The sequence below is a fragment of the Manis javanica genome, chromosome 3 (genome assembly GCF_040802235.1).
Source record: "Manis javanica isolate MJ-LG chromosome 3, MJ_LKY, whole genome shotgun sequence".
NCBI lineage: Eukaryota > Metazoa > Chordata > Mammalia > Pholidota > Manidae > Manis > Manis javanica.
Genome location: NC_133158.1, coordinates 57,720,402 through 57,735,200, shown reverse-complemented (window position 1 = coordinate 57,735,200; position 14,799 = coordinate 57,720,402). Strand labels below are relative to the sequence as shown.

Here is a 14,799-nt window from a genome sequence, read left to right as displayed (position 1 = left end):
GTAAAGACTGTCCTTTAACCATCGAAATGGTCTTAGCACTCTTATAAAAAATAATTTGACCATATATGTGAAGGTTTATTTCTGGGCTATCTATTCCATTGGTCTATATGTTTGCTATTTTTATTACAGTCACTATATAAGTTTGAAATCAAGAAGTGTGAATCCTTCAGCTTTGTTCTTTTAAGATTATTTTGGTTATTCAAGGTCTCTTGAGATCCCATATGAATTTCAGCATGAGTTTTTCTATTTTTGCAAAAACTGTCACTGGATTGTGATAACAATCGAACTGTAAATTGCATTGGGTAATACTGACATCTTAACAATGTTAAGTATTTCAATCCATGAATATGGGGTGTGTTTGCTTTCATTTATGTTTTCTTTATTTCATCATTGTTTTGAAGGAAGTTTTCATTGTCCAAGTCTTTCACCTCCTTAGTTAAGCTAATTGCTAAGTATTTTATTCTTTTTGATGCTGTTATAAATGAAATCTTAATTTTCTTAAAATTAAGATTTTCTTAAATGTGGTTTTCTTAATTTCCTTTCAGATTGTTCATTGTTAGTTGTATAGAAATGCAGCCAATTTATGTGTGTTGACTTTGTATCCTGTTACTTTGTTGAATTCATTTAGTAGTTCTAACAGTTCTTTTGGTGAAATGTTTAGCATTTTCCACATATAAGGTCATATACTCTGTGAACAAAGATAATTTAACTTCTTCCTTTCTAATGTGAATGACTTCTATTTCTTTTTCTTGTTTATTTCTCTGGCTAGAACTTCCAGGATCATGTTGAATGGAAGGGCTAAAATGGGTATCCTTGTCTTGTTCCTGATCTTAGAGGTAAAACTTTCAGTCTTTCACCATTAAGTAACGATGTTCACTGTGGGGTTTTTGTAGATGGCTTTTATTTTTATTTATTTATTTATTTATTTAAAGATTTTTAAAATTAAGGTATCATTGATATACCTCTTACGAAGGTTTCACATGAAAAACAATTTGGTTGCTACATTCATCCATATTATCGAGTCGCCCCCCCCATACCCCATTGCAGTCACTGTCCATCAGTGTAGTAAGATGCCACAGTCACTACTTGTCTTCTCTGTGCTACACTGTCTTCCCCATGATCCCCCCACACCATGTGTACTAATCATAATATCCCTCAATCCCCTTATCCCTCCCTACCTGCCCTCCCCCAACCCTCCACTTTGGTAACTGCTAGCCCCTTCTTGGAGTCTGTGAGTCTACTGCTGTTTTGTTCCTTCTGTTTTGTTTTGTTGTTATACTTCACAAATGAGGGAAATCATTTGGCATTTATCTTTCTCCACCTGACTTATTTCACTGAGAATAATACCCTTTAGCTCCATCCATGTTGTTGCATGGGAGGATTTGTTTCTTTCTTATGGCTGAATAGTATTCCATTGTGTATATGTACCACCTCTTCTTTATCCATTCATCTACTGATGGACACTTAGGTTGCTTCCATATCTTGGCTATTATAAATAGTGCTGCAATAAACATAGGGGTGCATATTTCTTTTTGTATCTGAGAACTTGTTTTCTTTGGGTAAATTCCTAGGGGTGGAATTCCCAGGTGAAATGGTATGTGTATTTTTAAATTTTTGAGGAACCTCCATATTGCTTTCCACAATGGTTGAACTAGCTTACATTCCCACCAGCAGTGCAGGAGGGTTCCCCTTTCTCTGTTTCCTTGCCAGCATTTGTTGTTCCTCGTCTTTTCTATGTTGACCATCCTAACTGATGTGAGGTTATATCTCATTGTGGTTTTAATTTGCATTTCCCTGATAATTAGTGATGTGGAGCATCTTTTCATGTGCCTGTTGGCCATCTGAATTTCTTCTTTGGAGAATTGTCTTTTCATATCCTCTGTTAGATGGCTTTTATTATGTTGAAGTACTTTTCTTCTTTTTTATTATACTGAAGAAGAAACTACTTATTTTGTTGAGTGTTTTTATAATGGAAGTGTGTTGAATTTTGTCAAATGCTTTTTCTACATCAATTGAGATGAACATGTGTTTTTTTTCCCCTTCATTCTATAAATGTAGTGTGTTACATTGACCATTTTATATTGAACTATCCCTCCATCTTAGGAAAAAACTATATAAAATAAAAAATATTTTGTTGTGGTATATAATCCTTTCAATACACTGCTGAATTCAGTTTCCTGGTATTTTATTGAGGATTTTTATATCAATATTCATAAGGCAAATTGGTTTGTAGTTTTCTTGTAGTGTCTTTGGCTTTGATATCAGGGTAATAATACTGGTCTTAAAGAGTGCATTATGGAAGGTTCCCTCCTCTTTGATTTTTTGGAAAAGTTTAAGAAGGATCTATATTAGTTATTTAAATGTTTGGTAGAATTCACTAATGAAGCTGTCAGGTGCAGGCATTTTCTCAGTCAGGAGTTTTTGGATTACTGATTCAATCTCCTTACTATTTTTTTTTCCTACACAACAATAATAGTATACACAGCAGTAATAGTACAGCTCCTTTTGGGTTCCCAGATCTGATTCCAGTGCATGTGTGTGTGGGAGAGGGGTCTTTCCATGCCCAACACCAAGTAATTCTTGAACACCAGCAGAGTGTCTGAGAACTCAACTCAGTTCTGAGGCTACCTGCCTGGCGACAGCACCAGATTCCCCAGGTTAAGTGCTCCATCTTACAAGACTTCCCTCCACCCACCTCCCACTCCAAATGCCAGACACAAGGCCTGGGAAGTTACCTGTGCTTCTGACCAACTGGCTACAGATAGAAGGTTCCCATGACCTCCCCCTTAGGTTTGACTAATTTTCTAGAGTGGCTCAGAACTCACGAATACACCTTTACCATTTTAATGAAGGATACTTTAAAGGATACAAGTTAGCAGCCAGATGAAGAGCTACATAGAGCAAGGTCCCAAATAAAGGAGTTTCTATCTTTGTGGAGCTTGGGGCCTGGCTTGGTGACATGTGGAACATTCTGGTTCCCCAAGAGTGGAAGCTGTCTTCAACAGAGAAGCAGGTTCCAATAGGGCAATATGCTCCTCTCCTGGGTTTTTGTGAGGGCTTCATTGCATAGTCATGATTGACTAAATCACTGGCCACTGACTGATTCAACCTCTACCCTTGGGTGGGGTTCAGAAGTCTCTCATTAACATGACAGGACACCCATTTCACCTTTAAAACTCTGAAGTATTTTCAGGAACCATGGATGAATACCAAATATACCTGGAAAATATATATTTAGTTATCTGAATGACCAAATATGTATTTCTTATGACTCATTATATTGCATAGGCCTATTCAAATTTTTTGTTCATGGTTTAGTCTAGGTAAGTTTTGATTTCCAGGAATTTTTCCTAATGTAGGTTATCCAATTTATTTATAGTATTCTCTTTAGTACTTTTCTGTAGAATCAGTAGTAACATCCCACTTTAATTTCCAATTTTAGTAATTTCAGTCTTTTCTCTTTTTTTTCATAGTCCATCTAGCTAAAGGTTTGTCCATTTAGTTGATCTTTCAGAGAATCAACTGCTGGTTTTATTGAATTTCTCTACTGTTTTTCTATTTTTTATCTCTGCTATATTTTTTTTCCTTCTGCTAAATATTGGAGTTTGCTTCTTTTTTAGTTCCTTAAATTAAAAATTTAGCTTGTTGATTTGTGATCTCTTTTATTTTTAATGAAAGCATTTATAGCTATAAATTTCCCCTTAGCTCTATTGCTACAACCCATAAGCTTTGGTAAATTCTGCTTTTTTCATTCATCTCTCAGTATTTTCTAATTTCCCTTGTGACTTCTTTGATACATTAGTTGTTTAAGAGTGTGTTGCTTAATTTCCACAAACTTGTGTGTGTGTGTGATTGATTTTTCATTTTTATTTTGTTATTAATTTCTAATTTCACCCTATTGACATTGCAGAAGATACTTTGGTAATAATTTATCTTTTAAAATCTATTGAGACCTGATTTTTGACTTAACATATGGTCTATGGAAAATGTCCTATGTGCATTTGAGAAGAATTTGTATTCTGTTGTGTTGGGTAGAGTGTTCTGGATATGTATTAGATTTATGGTGTTTATCATGTTTAAGTCCTCTGTTTCCTTACTTACCTTCTGTCTGGTTGTTGTATCCATTACTGAGAAGAGAGCATTATTGAAATCTCCAACTATTATTACGTATTTGTTTATCCCTGCCTTCAGGTTTGTCAGTTTTGCTTTAGTCAGTTTCACCACTAGACAGTGTCCCACTGGTCCCTTAGTCTCTGTTTACTTCACTCTTTTTACTGTTTCTTAGATTCAATAGTTTACACTGTATTGTCTTTCAATTTGATTCTTTCTCCTGCTTGCTCAGATATGTCTTTCAATCTCTCTCATGAGTTTTTCATTTCAGTTATCATACTTCTTATATCCAGAATTTCAGATTCCCAATATTCAAAGGACAGGGACATTTTTGCTCACCTTAGCTTCCCCAGGCTGTGTGCAAGCTGCTCCCAGAAACTATGTATGGCTGCCTGATATTGGGAGTGGAGGACTGTTACTGCTACTGTGCTAAGAGCTGAAATTGACTGAAATTAACTGTAATTTACCTTCCCTTGGAAGTTGCAAGTCTTCAATAAACTCCAGATTTCCAAAATAATTACATCAGACAGATTTTGCCAGTGCAATTATTGTCTAGATAAGGAGACAAATTTCTGGTGTTTCCTATTCTACCATATTCCAAGAATCCTCTCTTTTTGTTTGTTTGGCTATTGTAAGTGATGCTACAGTGAGCTGAGATATGAAGAATGAACTAGATAAAGAGGAGAGATAACAATATTCTAAACATGTGGAGAAAGCATGATGATGAGTAAGAAAGATCTAGAGAGGCCCTTGTGGTTCCTGTATTAACAGTGGGGGTGGAAATATATGTAGGGATCAGACTACAGTTCTCATAGATAACATTAAGGATTTGGGTTATTATCTTAAGGGCAAAGGGGATGTGTAAAAGTTTAAGGTGAGAAGTAAGGGACTGGTATTTCACAAACATCATTGGCTTCAGTGTAGAGCAGGAGTCCATAATCTACGGTTTCTGGCCAAATCTATCCTGCTGCTTTTTTTTTCTATTGCTATGAGCAGTTTTTACACTTTAAAGGTTTTAAAATATCAAAAGAATAATATTTTATGGCATGTGAAAGTTACATATTTCAGTGTCATAAATAAAGTTTTATTAGGACATAGTTAGACTCATTATTTATGTACTATCTATGGCTGTTTTTCTGTTATAATTTCAGAATTGAGTAGCTGACAGAGACCCTAAGTCCTGCAAAGCCTAAAACATTTACCATTATTCCTTTTATAGAAAAAGTTTGCCAATCCCTAGTAAAGACATTGGAAAAGTGAAGCGTGGATGTAGGTACACCTTACCTCACCCTCAATACATTCTCTGCTCTCCTTCATGCTCCAGGGACTAACACTTAAGGTTGGCATCACTCAGACTTGCTTTCAGCTTTGGGTTTTGTTTAGTCAATAGGAATCACCCGGCAGAAGATGGGGAAAAAGAAAGAGATGGGGTATTCCTCCCTCTTAGTATCATTAGCTCAGAGGAACCCCGGGGCCTCCATTTCTGTCCAGGGTCCAATAAAACATTTCCTCCCCTTGTCCATTCAGACTTAAAGATGATAATGGCCTGCTAATCCTTGGGTTCATCAACACTCTTTATTGGTTTCCTTGTTCACATCTCTGTAAACATTTTAAAAATTATCTTTTTTTAAATTTTCCTCAATGCAATTTTTTCCTTTATTTTTACAAGTATAACTATATATATTAGAATTCATAACTGTTAGAAACCATGATTTTTTTTTGAGAGGTTATCTCTCATATTTATTGATCAAATAGTTGTTAACAACAATAAAATTCTGTATAGGGGAGTCAATGCTCAATGCACAATCATTAATCCACCCCAAGCCTAATTCTCGTCAGTCTCCAATCTTCTGAAGCATAATGAACAAGTTCTTACATGGTGAACAAATTCTTAGGAAGTGAATAAGTTCTTACATGGTGAACAGTACAAGGGCAGTCATCACAGAAACTTTCGGTTTTGATCATGCATTATGAACTATAATCAGGTCAAATATGAATATTCGTTTGATTTTTATACTTGATTTATATGTGGATCCCACATTTCTCCCTTTATTATTATTATTATTATTTTTAATAAAATGCTGAAGTGGTAGTAGATGCAAGATAAAGGTAGAAAACATAGTTTAGTGTTGTAAGAGAGCAAATGTAGATGATCAGGTGTGTGCCTGTAGACTATGTGTTAATCCAAGCTAGACAAGGGCATTAAAACATCCACAGATGCAGAAGATTTCTCTCAAAACAGGGGGGGTGAGGTTCTAACCCTCACCACTGTTGATCCCCAATTTCTCACCTGATGGCCCCCCTGCGACTGTGCCTGTCTTAGGTTGTTCCTCCCTTGAGGAATCTTACCTGTCTCTGGCTAACCAGTCATCTTCCGGGACCATACAGGGAGATGTAAAGTTGGTAAGTGAGAGAGAAGCCATATTGCTTGAAAAGGTTAGTTTTTTACTTCTTCGCAGATTTATGCCCTGTGGCTTCTATGCCCAGCATTTGTCTTGAGGTATCTTTACCACTTGGAGGAATTATGATACTCAGTAAATTCTATATGAGGCACGAATTCTATTTAAGGGTTGTAATTAGAAAGGAAGAAGAAAAGCTATAGAGGTAGCAGATGGAAGAAAACATGGGAGGATTGATTCTTTCTTTGACATATCTTCTTGTAGAGTAACTTAAGCATGTATAGGTTTTAAGCTACTAATTAAATTGCGCACACACATTAAAATAATAGGAATACAGTTACATAACCAAAGCAGATCTATAATTACCAGCCATCTCCAGTGAAGCCAAGAAAACCAGTTAGGCACCCTAGGCATTTGTGAAAATTTGTCTATGATATGATGGATATTGTCCAACTGTACTTGAACAGTCTGAGAGAAATCAGACAAATTAAAACAACCTATTCCTGGGAACTGTTCACATCCCATATGTTCTTTTAACAGTAGATAGTCTGTAGTTGTAAGATTTTGGAGTGCTACAACTTGCACTTCTCCTAATTCTTGGTTGAGTTCCAACAGTATAGATCCAGTCAAATTTGTTGTTTTACTGAAAGCACAGGCCAGCTTAGATATCTCCTTCTTCATTCCAATGGCAAGTCCAGGAACCAGTGGGATGGATGCAGCTACAACTGCAGCATTGCCTGGATCTTTGTTGAGGTTTTTTGATGATCATCTTCTGGTATGACTCTTCCAGAGAGTGCTGATGTTGGAAGTTCTTCTTCATATCGTATCTTAGTTCATTTTCTGGGCAGCCAAATTAGGCTTTGATCCTCTGTATAAACACAAACAGACCCTTTGCCCACACTTTGATATGCCCTTTATACTATTGTGTAGAACTCATTGGAGGTCACCACATAGGAACTGCTTTTTTTTTTTTAAGAAAGGAATATTATCAGAAAAGTGTATCTCCATAGCGGATCATCTTGCACCCTTTAAGTGATCAAAATTAAGGATATTTAAAGCATGCATTAATCGTTGATTTACAGTTAGTTTTATCCTATCAAGGAGTAATACCCATTTTCTTTCTTTTTTTTCTTTAATCTACACTTACATGGATAATATTATGTTTACTAGGCTCTCCCCTATACCAGGTCCCCCCTATAAACCACTTTACAGTCACTGTCCATCAGCATAGCAAAATGTTGTAGAATCACTACTTGTCTTCTTTGTGTTGTACAGCCCTCCCCTTTCTCCCTCCCCCCCATGCATGCTAATCTTAATACTCCCTTTCCTCTTCCCCCCCTTATCCCTCCCTACCCACCCATCCTCCCCAGTCCCTTTCCCTTTGGTACCTGTTAGTCCATTTTTGGGTTCTGTAATTCTGCTGCTGTTTTGTTCCTTCAGTTTTTCCTTTGTTCTTATACTCCACAGATGAGTGAAATCATTTGGTATTTCTCTTTCTCCCCTTGGCTTATTTCACTGAGCATAATACCCTCCAGCTCCATCCATGTTGCTGCAAATGGTAGGATTTGCCCTCTTCTTATGGCTGAGTAGTATTCCATTGTGTATATGTACCACATCTTCTTTATCCATTCATCTACCGATGGACATTTAGGTTGCTTCCAATTCTTGGCTATTGTAAATAGTGCAGCGATAAACATAGGGGTGCATCTGTCTTTCTCAAACTTGATTGCTGTGTTCTTAGGGTAAATTCCTAGGAGTGGAATTCCTGGGTCAAATGGTAGGTCTGTTTTGAGCATTTTGATGAACCTCCATACGGCTTTCCACAATGGTTGAACTAATTTACATTCCCACCAGCAGTGTAGGAGGGTTCCCCTTTCTCCACAGCCTCGCCAACATTTGTTGTTGTTTGTCTTTTGGATGGTGGCAGTCCTTACTGGTGTGAGGTGATATCTCATTGTGGTTTTAATTTGCATTTCTCTGATAATTAGCGATGTGGAGCATCTTTTCATGTGTCTGTTGGCCATCTATATTTCTTTTTTGGAGAACTGTCTGTTCAGTTCCTCTGCCCATTTTTTAATTGGATTATTTGTTTTTTGTTTGTTGAGGCGTGTGAGCTCTTTATATATTTTGGATGTCAAGCCTTTATCGGATCTGTCATTTTCAAATATATTCTCCCATACTGTAGGGTTCCTTTTTGTTCTATTGATGGTGTCTTTTGCTGTACAGAAGCTTTTCAGCTTAATATAGTCCCACTTGTTCATTTTTGCTGTTGTTTTCCTAGCCCGGAGAGATATGTTCAAGAAGAGGTCACTCATGTTTATGTCTAAGAGGTTTTTGCCTATGTTTTTTTCTAAGAGTTTTATGGTTTCATGACTTACATTCAGGTCTTTGATCCATTTTGAATTTACTTTTGTGTATGGGGTTAGACAGTGGCCCAGTTTCATTCTCCTACATGTGGTTGTCCAGTTTTGCCAGCACCATCTGTTGAAGAGACTGTCATTTTGCCATTGTATGTCCATGGCTCCTTTATCAAATATTCATTGACCATATATGTTTGGGTTAATGTCTGGAGTCTCTAATCTGTTCCACTGGTCTGTGGCTCTGTTCTTGTGCCAGTACCAAATTGTCTTGATTACTATGGCTTTGTAGTAGAGCTTGAAGTCGGGGTGTGAGATCCCCCCCACTTTATTCTTCTTTCTCAGGATTGCTTTGGCTATTCAGGGTCTTTGGTGTTTCCATATGAATTTTTGAATTATTTGTTCCAGTTCATTGAAGAATATTGCTGGTAATTTGATAGGGATTGCATCAAATCAGTATATTGCTTTGGGCAGGATGGCCATTTTGATGATATTAATTCTTCCTAGCCATGAGCATGGGATGAGTTTCCATTTGTTAGTGTCCCCTTTAATTTCTCTTAAGAGTGACTTGTAGTTTTCAGGGTATAGGTCTTTCACTTCTTTGGTTAGGTTTATTCCTAGGTATTTTATTCTTTTTGATGCAATGGTGAATGGAATTGTTTTCCTGATTTCTCTTTCTATTGGTTCATTGTTAGTGTATAGGAAAACTACAGATTTCTGTGTCTTAATTTTGTATCCGGCAACTTTGCTGTATTCCGATATCAGTTCTAGTAGTTTTGGAGTGGAGTCTTTAGGGTTTTTTATGTACAATATCATGTCATCTGCAAATAGTGACAGTTTAACTTCTTCTTTACCAATCCGGATTCCTTGTATTTCTTTGTTTTGTCTGATTGCCATGGCTAGGACCTCTAGTACTATGTTAAATGACAGTGGGGAGAGTGGGCATCCCTGTCTAGTTCCCGATCTCAGAGGAAAAGCTTTCAGCTTCTCGCTGTTCAGTATTATGTTGGCTGTGGGTTTATCATATATGGCCTTTATTATGTTGAGGTACTTGCCCTCTATTCCCATTTTGCTGAGAGTTTTTATCATGAATGGATGTTGAATTTTGTCAAATTCTTTTTCAGCATCTATGGAGATGATCATGTGGTTTTTGTCTTTCTTTTTGTTGATGTGGTGGATGATGTTGATGGATTTGCGAATGTTGTACCATCCTTGCATCCCTGGGATGAATCCCACTTGGTCATGGTGTATGATCCTTTTGATATGCTGTTGAATTCTGTTTGCTAATATTTTATTGAGTATTTTTGCATCTACATTCATCAGGGATATTGGTCTGTAATTTTCTTTTTTGGTGGAGTCTTTGCCTGGTTTTGGTATTAGGGTGATGTTGGCTTCATAGAATGAGTTTGGGAGTATTCCCTCCTCTTCTATTTTTTGGAAAACTTTAAGGAGAATGGGTATTATGTCTTCTCTGTGTGTCTGATAAAATTCCAAGGTAAATCCATTTGGCCCCGGGGTTTTGTTCTTGGTAGTTTTTTGATTGCCGTTTCAATTTCTTTGCTTGTAATTGGTTTGTTTAACTTTTGTGTTTCTTCCTTGGTCAGTCTTGGAAGGTTGTATTTTTCTAGGAAGTTGTCCATTTTTCTAGGTTTTCCAGCTTGTTGGCATATAGGTTTTCATAGTAGTCTTTAATAATTCTTTGTATTTCTGTGGAGTCTGTCGTGATTTTTCCATTCTCATTTCTGATTCTGTTGATTTGTGTTGATTCTCTTTTTCTCTTAATAAGTTTGGCTAGAGGCTTATCTATTTCGTTTGTTTTCTCAAAGAACCAGCTCTTGGTTTCATTGATTTTTGCTATTGTTTTATTCTTCTCTATTTTGTTTATTTCTTCTCTGATCTTTATTATGTCCCTCCTTCTGCTGACTTTAGGCCTCATTTGTTCTTCTTTTTCCAGTTTTGATAATTGTGATGTTAGATTATTCATTTGTGATTGTTCTTGCTTCTTCAAGTGTGCCTGGATTGCTATATACTTTCCTCTTAAAACTGCTTTTGCTGCGTCCCACAGAAGTTGGGGCTTTGTGTTGTTGTTGTCATTTGTTTCTATATATTCCTTGATCTCTATTTTGGTTTGTTCATTGATCCTTTTGTTATTTAGAAGCATGTTGTTAAGCCTCCATGTGTTTGTGAGCCTTTTTGTTTTTTTTGTAGAATTTATTTCTAGTTTTATACCTTTGTGGTCTGAAAAATTGGTTGGTAGAATTTCAATATTTTGGAATTTACTGAGGCTCTTTTTGTGGGCTAGTATGTGGTCTATTCTGGAGAATGTTCCATGTGCACTTGAGAAGAATGTATATCCTGTTGCTTTTGGATGTAGAGTTCTATAGATGTCTATTAGGTCCACCTGTTCTAGTGTGTTGTTCAGTGCCTCTGTGTCCGTACTTATTTTCTGCCCGGTGGACCTATCCTTTGGGGTGAGTGGTGTGTTGAAGTCTCCTAAAATGAATGCACTACAGTCATTTCCCTCTTTAGTTCTGTTAGTATTTGTTTCACATATGCTGGTGCTCCTGTGTTGGGTGCATATATATTTAGAATGGTTATATCCTCTTGTTGGACAGAGCCCTTTATCATTATGTAGTGTCCTTCTTTATCTCTAGTACTTTCTTTGTTTTGAAGTCTATTTTGTCTGTTATTAGTACTGCAACCCCTGCTTTCTTCTCTCTATTGTTTGCCTGAAATATGTTTTTCCATCCCTTGACTTTTAGTCTGTGCATGTTTTTGGGTTTGAGGTGAGTTTCTTGTAAGCAGCATATAGATGGGTCTTGCTTTTTTATCCATTCTATTACTCTGTGTCTTTTGATTGGTGCATTAAGTCCATTTACATTTAGGGTGACTATTGAGAGATATGTACTTATTGCCATTGCAGGCTTTAAATTCGTGGTTACCAAAGGTTCAAGGTTAGCCTCTTTAGTATCTCACTGCCTAACTTAGCTCCCTTATTGAGCTGTTATATACACTGTCTGGAGATTCTTTTCTTCTCTCCCTTCTTATTCCTCCTCCTCCATTCTTCATATGTTGTGTGTTTTGTTCTGCACTCTTTTTAGGAGTGCTCCCATCTAGAGCAGTCCCTGTAGGATACCCTGTAGAGGTGGTTTGTGGGAAGCAAATTCCCTCAGCTTTTGCTTGTCTGGGAATTGTTTAATCCCGCCATCATATTTAAATGATAGTCGTGCTGGATACAGTATCTTTGGTTCTAGGCCCTTCTGTTTCATTGTATTAAATATATTATGCAATTCTCTTCTGGCCTGTAGGGTTTCTGTCAAGAAATCTGATGATAGCCTGATTCCTTTATAGGTGACCTTTTTCTGTCTAGCTGCCTTTAAAACTCTTTCCTTGTCCTTGATCCTTGCCATTTTAATTATCATGTGTCTTGGTGTTGTCCTCCTTGGATCCTTTCTGTTTGGGGTTCTGTGTATTTCCGTGGTCTGTTTGATTATTTCCTCCCCCAGTTTGGGGAAGTTTTCAGCAATTATTTCTTCAAGGACACTTTCTATCCCTTTTCCTCTCTCTTCTTCTTCTGGTACCCCTATAATACAGATATTGTTCCTTTTGGATTGGTCACATAGTTCTCTTAGTATTGTTTTGTTCCTGGAGATCCTTTTATCTCTCTCTATGTCAGCTTCTATACGTTCCTGTTCTCTGGTTTCTATTCCTTCAATGGCCTCTTGCATCGTATCCATTCTGCTTATAAATGCTTCCAGGGTTTGTTTCACTTCTGTGATCTCCTTCCTGACATCTGTGATCTCCCTCTGGACTTCATCCCATTGCTCTTGCATTTTTCTCTGCATCTCCATCAGCATGTTCATGATTTTTATTTTAAATTCTTTTTCAGGAAGAATGGTTAGGTCTGTCTCCTTCTCAGATGTTGACTCTGTGATCTTTGCCTGTAGTTTTGCCTTTTCATGGTGATAGAGATAGTTTGCAGAGCTGGAGGAGCTTTCCTTCTTGTTGGTTTGTGGGCTGCCTCTCCTGGGAGAATAGCGACCTCTAGTGTCTTGTGCTGGGCAGCTGTGCGCAGACAGGGCTTCTGCTTCCTGCCCGGCTGCTATGGAGTTTATCTCCGCTGTTGCCATGGGCGTGGCCTTGCTCAGGCTGCTGCTCCAAAATGGTGGAGCCCCATTGGAGGGGGAGCGGCTGGGAGGCTATTTATCTCCATAAGGCGCCTCCGTGCTCCCTGATGCCCAGGGGGTTGGAGTGCCCAGAGATCCCCAGATTCCCTGCCTCTGGACTAAGTGTCCTGCCCTGCCCCTTTAAGACTTCCAAAAAGCACTCTCCAAACCAAAACAACAGCAGCAACAACAACAACAAAAGAGTAAATAAATAATTAAAAAAAAAAAAGAAAAACACACGATTTTCTTTGTCCTCAGTCGCCGGTCTCAGGCACCTGCTCACTGGTCTTGCTGCCTTGTTTCCCTAGTATTGGGTTCCCTGTCCCTTTAATTCTTCCAAAAAGCACTCGCCAAAAAAAAAAAAAAAAAATGGCCGTTCCCGTTTCTTTGTTCTCCAGCGTCAGCCTCAGGCAGCCGCTCACCAGTCCTGCCACCCTGTTTCCCTAGTATCCAGGGCCCCGCGCATGCACTGTGTCTCCGCTCTGGTCCGGATGGCTGGGGCTGGGTGTTCAGCAGTCCTGGGCTCCTTCTCCCTCCCGCTTGGATCTCTCTCTTCCTGCTGGGAGCTGGGGGGAGGGGCGCTCGGGTCCCGCCAGGCCGGGGCTTGTATCTTACCCCCTTCGCGAGGCGCGCTGGGTTCTCACAGGTGTGGATGTGGTCTGGATGTTGTCCTGTGTCCTCTGGTCTCTATTGTAGGAAGAGTTGTCTTTGTTATATTTTCATAGATATATGTGGTTTTGGGAGGAGATTTCTGCTCCTCTACTCACGCCGCCATCTTGGCTCCCGCCTCCTAAAAATTATCTGTAAAATCTCAGTTAAGAGTGTCTTCTGTTTTCTACCATGGTAAGACAGAAAGCTACCATATTGTTCAGAGGAAGAGTATAGGGTGAGATGAGAGAAGATGAGAGGACTGATATGAGAAAGGCATAGGAAGTAAAATAGACAAGACTTGGTGGAATGGGAAGTAAGAGTAGGGGGAGTTTTTCCATTGGTCTTAGTTTCTTGGTTTTGTATCTAGATGGCTAATGGGAGCAATCCATATTTAGGAGGGAAATTTATGAACTCATTTTCACCTAATTTTACTATGGAAAAAATGTGAACTAGGAACTAGTTTCTGGGCATGTTTATTAGGAGTGCTTTGGAGTCATCCAAGAGATGATATTAAGTAGGCTACTGGATGTTTGAGCCTGGAGCTTGGTGAAGAGAGATGGGCTACAAGATACACATTTCTGAGCCATGTGTGGTGTCTGAAGCCGTAGGTTTCTGACTTTGCTTTTGAGTTACTTACTCAAGAAAGTCTTTCCTTAATCTCTCTATCCCACTTCTGCAAACCAAATTGTGGGCCCCTATACTGTGATGGCATAACCCCACTTTTCACTTGTGTGATTAGTTATTTAATGTCTGTCTTCCCAAGTAGAATTTAATCTCTATGAAAGCAAGACCGTTATTTTATTCAGTGTAGCATCCTCAGTACTGAGCACAATGACTTTAACATAGTAGGGATTTTTAAATTGTTGAGTAAATAAATGAACCAACCAGCGTTTGGACTGCTATGGTACACTGAAGCTGACTTGAGTACTCTGAGACTCAGGATTGTACAGGACTCAGCCAGGAAGTTTGGATCCCTCTGGTATCATGATTAATGACTCTGCTTGGTCTAGGCAGTGTTTTATAGTTTAGCGCATTGGACCAATGGCTTTTCCAATTGGTTCACCTCCAAAGTGTGAAAAATCTCTGTTCATGTTCACTCGTGTTCCAATTCATAGG

The 14,799-nt window shown here is 38.3% G+C and overlaps 1 long non-coding RNA gene across 1 annotated transcript in view; it reads left to right on the top strand.

Moving 5' to 3' along the window:
• LOC108398414 (uncharacterized) overlaps nucleotides 1–14,799 on the top strand; it is a 29,273-nt gene that overhangs the window by 2,607 nt on the left and 11,867 nt on the right. Inside the window, exon 2 of the long non-coding RNA XR_001853411.3 lies at nucleotides 770–836. This is a non-coding gene — a long non-coding RNA (uncharacterized lncRNA). The remainder of the gene's footprint in view (nucleotides 1–769; nucleotides 837–14,799) is intronic.